At 39.7% G+C, this 7,354-nt stretch overlaps 1 non-coding gene across 1 annotated transcript; it reads right to left on the bottom strand.

Moving 5' to 3' along the window:
• Window positions 1-1,140: 1,140 nt before the first annotated feature.
• LOC112997940 (small nucleolar RNA R71) lies at window positions 1,141-1,244 on the bottom strand. Its single transcript, XR_003262989.1, has one exon. It is a non-coding gene; the product is annotated as a small nucleolar RNA R71 (small nucleolar RNA).
• Window positions 1,245-7,354: the final 6,110 nt, after the last annotated feature.

Genomic DNA, 7,354 nt, shown 5'->3' with positions numbered 1-7,354 from the left:
TTTAATTGGCGATTTTTGTTTTGATAGTTAGGGTTGTTATTTTTGGCTGAATTTTGGTGTGGTAGGTTCTTTTGACTCGTATTTTGTGTGAAAAATACCAGGAACACTTGTTGTGGCTGGATTTGAGAGATTCAAAAAAATTTGAGAACTTATGTTTAGCAAAACTTCAAACAGCCATAACTTTTGCTCCGAGTATCAAAATGACTATTATTATATATGTATTTGGGGTAGAAAAAAATTTCCCATGCTATGGCAACCCAGCAAAGCTCGGTTGAGGTCTCTAACTAGCCAAAATCACCTGTTTACTAGTTTTTTTTTCAAGTTTTATTATTTTATTTTTCTAAACTTTCCTTAGGAAGTTTCCATCGTTAGACTTTGAATTTTTGTCTGAAAATTTTTGTGCTATCTTTTCATGATTTTAGGGTGTTGCTCATAACTCATTTGGATATTGTTTGAGTATAGCTGTAGTTTTAACCTACCTCTTTTGCCCTGTCTGAGAAACACATAAATTGCTGCATATAGTGCATGACTAGAGGCAATCCAAGTGACTTACAACCCTTTGATCTTGAAATAGATAGGACATTTCATAGATTAGTTAGGCATAGTGTGCATCTTGATTACCCTGAACATTTTGTACCTTTTGAGCATCCTGAGCATTCTGTTATTTGTGAGTCTGAGCATTCAGTGGTTGGCAATTTTGAACATCCTGATTTTGAGCATTCTGATTTTGAGCATTCTAATTTTGAACATTCTGAAAATATGGCTCAACCTCTACCTCGTGAGAGGACTCTAAGGGAAATGGCTGCACCTGATTTCAATTATGAAAGCTTGTGCATTCAATACCCTAATGAGGATGTCCCATATGTTCTTAAAACTGGACTAATACACTTGTTGCCCAAGTTTCATGGTCTTGCAGGTGAAGACCCTCATAAACATCTGAAAGAATTCCATATTGTCTGCTCCACCATGAAACCTCCAGATGTCCAAGAAGATCACATCTTTCTGAAGGCCTTTCCTCATTCTTTGGAGGGAGTGACAAAAGATTGGCTGTATTACCTTGCTCCAAGGTCCATTACGAGCTGGGATGACCTCAAAAGAGTGTTCTTAGAGAAATTTTTCCCTGCTTCTAGGACCACTGCCATCCGAAAGGATATTTCATGCATCAGGCAACTTAGTGGAGAAAGCCTATATGAATACTGGGAAAGATTCAAAAAATTATGCGCCAGTTGCCCTCACCACCAGATTTCTGAGCAACTTCTTCTCCAATATTTTTATGAAGGACTCAGTAACATGGAGAGAAGTATGATTGATGCTGCCAGTGGTGGAGCCCTTGGAGACATGACCCTTGCTGAAGCCAGGAATTTAATTGAGAAGATGGCTTCCAACTCCCAACAATTTAGTGCCAGAAATGATGCTATTGTCATTAGAGGAGTGCATGAGGTAGCCACGAATTCATCTTCATCATCTGAAACTAAGAAGCTTAAGGGTAAACTAGATGCCTTGGTTAACCTGGTAACCTAGCTGGCCTTGAATCAGAAATTTGTACCTGTCACAAGAGTCTGTGGTTTATGCTCCTCTGCCGACCACCATACAGACTTTTGCCCTTCTATGCAGCAATCTGGAGCAATTGAGCAGCATGAAGCTTATGCTGCAAACATTTACAATAGACCTCCTTAACCTCAACAGGAAAATCAACCACAACAGAACAATTATGACCTCTCCAGCAACAGATTCAATCCTGGATGGAGGAATCACCCTAATCTCAGATGGTCTAGCCCTCAACAACAACAACAACAGCCTGCTCCTTCCTTCCAAAATGCTGCTGGTCCAAGCAGGCCATATGTTCCTCCTCCAATACAGCAACAACAACAACAGCAACAGCCACAGCAGCCACAGCAACAGAGACAACAACCAACTGAGGCCCTTTCACAACCTTCTTTAGAGGAGTTAGTGAGGCAAATGACAATACAAAATATGCAGTTTCAACAAGAGACAAGGGCCTCTATTCAGAGTTTGACAAATCAGATGGGGCAGATGGCCACTCTGTTGAACCAAGTTTAGTCCCAAAACTCTAACAAGCTACCTTCTCAAGCTGTGCAGAATCCCAGAAACGTGAGTGTCATCACTTTGAGGTTTGGTAAGAAAACTGAAGTACCTATCCCAGTAGTAGAACCTACACCTGAAAGAGAGAAGGAGATAGATGTACAAAAGAGACAGCCTCCTGACCATGCATGACCTTCTTCTAGCAATTCTGATGTACGACAGCCTCCTATTCCTCTTCCATTTCCACCTAGAGCAATTCCTAACAAAAAGATGGAAGAGGTAGATAAGGAGATCTTAGAGACTTTCAGGAAGGTAGAAGTGAAGCTTAAAGGAAATGAAAGAATTAGCATGGGCAGAAACGTGTCCGCATTGATAGGTAAATCTGTTCCTCACATTCCTCAGAAATCTAAAGACCCAAGTACTTTCTGTGTACCATGCATTATTGGGAATAGTAATTTTAAAAATTCCATGCTAGACTTAGGAGCATCAGTGAGTGTCATGCCTCTGTCTATTTTCAATTCTCTATCTCTTGGACCTTTGCAATCCACAGATGTGGTAATTCATTTGGCAAATAGAAGTGTTGCTTACCCTGCAGGTTTCACAGAGGATGTACTGGTGAGGGTTGGTGAACTGATTTTCCCTGTTGATTTTTATGTTCTTGATATGGAAGAGGGATTCTCCTATGGTTCAATTCCAATTATTTTAGGCATACCATTTATGAAAACAGCCCGAACCAAAATAGATGTTTATGCAGGCACATTGTCTATGGAATTTGGTGATATTGTTGTTCATTTTAACATTCTTGATGCCATGAAACATCCATCTGAAGATCATTCTGTTTTCTGTGCTGAGATACTTGATCAACTTGTTGATGAATATATGCTTGATGTTCTTTCTATGCATGGTAACAAACATCCATTTGAGTCTGATCTACATAATTGTCATCTTTCATGCATTGAATCTGAGGTTGAATTGGATCCTGAATCTGATCTTTATGCTGACAGTAATGTTGAATTTGAGCCTGGTTCTGATTTGCTGACTGTTGTACCTTTTGTAGAATCAGAATGCACTAACCCTGTTGTAGGAAATACATATGCTTCTGATTTGCTTTATGAGATGCAGGCTGAAGAACCTTCCTCTTCTCCTCCCACTGTTCAACCATCACCCACACCAGAGCTTAAGCCCTTACCAGAAAACCTCAAGTATAATTATTTAGAAGACAACGAAAAATTTCCAGTAATCATCTCTGCTTCCCTTACTGCTGAGCAAGAAGACAAGTTGCTGCTAGTGCTCAAGAAGCACAAGAAAGCCATTGGATGGACTTTAGCTGACATTCCTGGTATTAGCCCCTCCACCTGCATGCATAGAATACTTTTAGAGGATGGAGTTAAGCCAGTAAGGCAACCACAACGATAACTCAGCCCCATCATCCTAGACGTGGTAAAAAAGGAAGTGACCAAGCTCTTACAAGCTGAAATCATTTACCCCATTTCTGACAGCCAGTGGGTGAGTACAGTCCAAGTGGTTCCTAAGAAGACATGCCTCACAATAATCAAGAATGAGAGGGATGAGCTTAACCCCACAAGAGTGCAGAATAGCTGGAAAGTCTGCATTGACTATAGGAGGCTGAACCAGGCAACTAGGAAAGATCATTTTCCTTTGCCATTCATTGATAAGATGCTTGAGCGTTTGGCAGGTAAGTCCCATTATTGCTTCCTTGATGGTTTTTCTGGGTATTTGCAAATTCATATTGCTCCTAAGGATCAAGAAAAGACCATATTCACCTGTCCCTTTGGTACTTTTGCCTATAGGAGGATGCACTTTGGCCTATGCAACAACCCTAGTACTTTCCAGCGGTGTATGCTTAGCATTTTCAGTGATTTTCTAGAGAGTTGCATAGAGGTGTTTATGGATCCTCTTTTGATGCTTGTTTAAATAGTCTGGATAGAGTTCTTAATAGATGCATTGAAACTAACCTTGTGCTGAATTTTGAAAAATGTCACTTCATGGTAGAACAAGGTATAGTTTTAGGGCATATCATTTCAAATAAAGGCATAGAGGTAGACCCTGCAAAAATAGTTGTTATTTCACAATTGCCTTACCCCTCTTGTGTGCGAGGGGTTTGTTCTTTTCTTGGTCATGCAGGGTTTTATAGACGTTTTATTAGGGATTTTAGCAAGGTGGCCCTTCCACTTTCCAATTTGCTGCAAAAGGAGGTGGAGTTCGATTTTGATGACAGGTGCGAAGAGGCCTTTGATCGCCTCAAGCGTGCGTTGACTACCACCCTTATTATTCAGGCACCGGATTGGACAGCCCCGTTTGAGCTGATGTGTGATGTGTCAAATTATGCATTGGGGGCTGTCCTTGCCCAAAAGATTGACAAGCTGCCTCGGGTGATTTACTACGCTTCCAGAACTTTGGATGCTGCCCAAGCAAATTACACCACCACAGAAAAGGAGCTTTTAGCGATAGTTTTTGCTCTTGAAAAATTTCATTCATATTTGCTTGGTTCCCATGTTATTGTTTATACTGACCATGCAACTCTAAAGTACTTGCTGAAAAAGGCTGAATCAAAGCCTCGATTGATCAGGTGGATGCTTTGGCTCCAAGAGTTTGATTTAGAGATCCGTGATCGGAGCAATGCACAGAACTTAGTAGCTGACCACCTGAGTAGGATTGAACATGAGCCAGAAGATTCACCTATTCGGGATGATTTTCCGGATGACCATTTGTACATTTTGTATAGTATTTCTGATTCCTTCCCCACTCCTTGGTTTGCTAATATTGTGAATTATTTGGTTGCTTATGTTTTTCGTCCTTCAGCATCTAAAGCTCAAACTGATAAAATTAAAAGCGATGCTAAGCATTATATTTGGGATGACCCCTATTTGTGGAAGATGTGCAATGACCAAGTTATTAGGAGATACATTCCGGACCATGAGATTGACTCGGTCCTGAATTTTTGTCATTCTTCCGCACCAAGCGGCCATCTTGGTATACAGAGGACAGCTCGCAAGGTGCTTGACTGTGGTTTCTATTGGCCCACCATTTTCAAGGATGCATGGAGAATTTGTAGTACTTGTGAGCCTTGTCAAAGAGCAGGTGGTTCATTTTCTTAGAAACAAAAAATGCCTCAACAACCTATGCTGTTCTGTGAGGTGTTTGATGTATGGGGTATAGATTTTATGGGACCTTTCCCTGTCTCTTTTGATTTCATTTATATTCTCCTTGTTGATTATGTTTCAAAATGGGTGGAAGCCAAAGCCACCAGAACTAACGATGCTAAGGTTGTCGTGAATTTTGTTAGATCTAATATGTTTTGCAGGTTTGGAATCCCTAAAGCCATCGTTAGTGATCAAGCACCCACTTTTGCAACAAATCAATGTATGCCTTGCTCAAAAAGTATGGGGTTGTTCATAGAATTTCCACACCTTACCACCCTCAAACCAATGGGTAGGCTGAGATTTCAAACTGGGAGATAAAAAGGATCTTGGAGAAGATAGTGTAGCCTAACAGAAAGGATTGGAGCACCAGGCTAGATGATGCTCTTTGGGCGCATAGGACTGCCCATAAGGCACCCATAGGGATGTCCCCTTATCGGGTTGTCTTTGGCAAGGCATGTCATCTTCCTGTAGAGATAGTGTAGAAGCAAGCTTCATGATGAATCAAGATTGATTCAAAGAAGTTTTGATGATAACAAAGGTGATGACAAAAAGCTCAAAAGTCAAGAACACTTCATGATAACAAAGATGATGATCTCAAGAATCAAAGAATGAGTTCAAGATTGAATCAAGAACACTTCAAGGTTCAAAGAGGAAATTTGATTTCAAGAATCAAGAATCAAGTTCCAAGAATCAAGATCAAGATTCAAGACTCAAGATTCAAGAATCAAGAGAAGACTTAATCAAGATAAGTATTAAAAAGTTTTTTCAAAAACTGAGTAGCACATGAATTTTTCTCAAAACCTTTTACCAAAGAGTTTTTAATCTCTGGTAATCGATTACCAGATTATTGTAATCGATTACCAGTAGCAAAATGGTTTTCAAAAAGCTTTCAACTGAATTTACAACATTCCAATTGATTTCAAAATGTTGTAATCAATTACAATGATTTGGTAATCGATTACCAGTGTGTTTGAACATTGAAATTCAAATTCAAATGTGAAGAGTCACATCCTTTCACAAAAAAGCTTTGTGTAATCGATTACACTGATTTGGTAATCGATTACCAGTGATAGTTTCTGAACAAATCAAAAGATGTAACTCTTCAAATAGTTTTTGACTTTTTCAAATTGGTTTTAAGTTTTTCTAAAAGTCAGAACTCTTCTAATGGTTCTCTTGACCAGACATGAAGAGTCTATAAAAGCAAGGCTTTGTTTTGCATTACAGACATCAATCTTTCCAATTCATTCATTAGAACAAACATTTGCCAATTGATTTTTGAGTCTCTTTGAACTTCTTCTTCTTCTTCCTTTTGCCAAAAGCTTTCCAAAGTTTTCTGGTTTTCCAAACCATGAAAACTTGTGCTATTCATCTTTTTCATTCCCTTCTCCCTTTGCCAAAAAGAATTTGCCAAGGACTAACCATCTGAATTCTTTTTGTGTCTCTCTTCTCCCTTTTCCAAAAGAACAAAGGACTAACCGCCTAAATTCTTTTGTGTCTCACTTCTCCCTTGTCAAAGAATTCAAAACGACACAGTCTGAGAATTCTTTTGATTCTTCCCTTTCCCATATACAAAAGATTTCAAAGGACTAACCGCCTGAGAATTCTTTTGTATCCCCATTCACAAAGATTCAAAGGTTTAACCGCCTGAGAACTTTGTCTTAACACATTGGAGGGTACATCCTTTGTGGTACAAGTAGAGGGTACATCTACTTGGGTGTGACTGAGAACAAGAGAGGGTACATCTCTTGTGGATCAGTTCTAGTGGAGGGTACATCCACTAGGTTGTTCAAAGAGAACAAGGGAGGGTACATCCTGATGCAAGCTCCATTGGAGCTTGTAGGCCTAGGATCTTCTTCATCAATGGATTCCTTTGCTTCTTGGAAGATGAATGGCAGCGGAATGGAGAAAGGAAGAGAGAGAGGAGACGCCACTTCAAGGAGAAGATGAGTCTAGAAGAAGCTCACCACCATAGGAGGCCATGGATAAGAGCTTGGAGGAAGAAGGAGATGAATGAAGGGAGAGGGAGAGAAGAGCACGAAATTTTGTGCTCCAAATGAGCTTTGAAATCTGAAGTTTAATATTCAAATGATCAAAGTTCCAAAAAAAATGCACACACATGACCTCTATTTATAGCCTAAGTGTCACAC

Source organism: Glycine max, chromosome 9 (assembly GCF_000004515.6).
Source record: "Glycine max cultivar Williams 82 chromosome 9, Glycine_max_v4.0, whole genome shotgun sequence".
Taxonomy (NCBI): domain Eukaryota; kingdom Viridiplantae; phylum Streptophyta; class Magnoliopsida; order Fabales; family Fabaceae; genus Glycine; species Glycine max.
The sequence above is the reverse complement of the archived record's forward strand: the minus strand, read 5'-3'. Positions and strand labels throughout refer to the sequence as shown.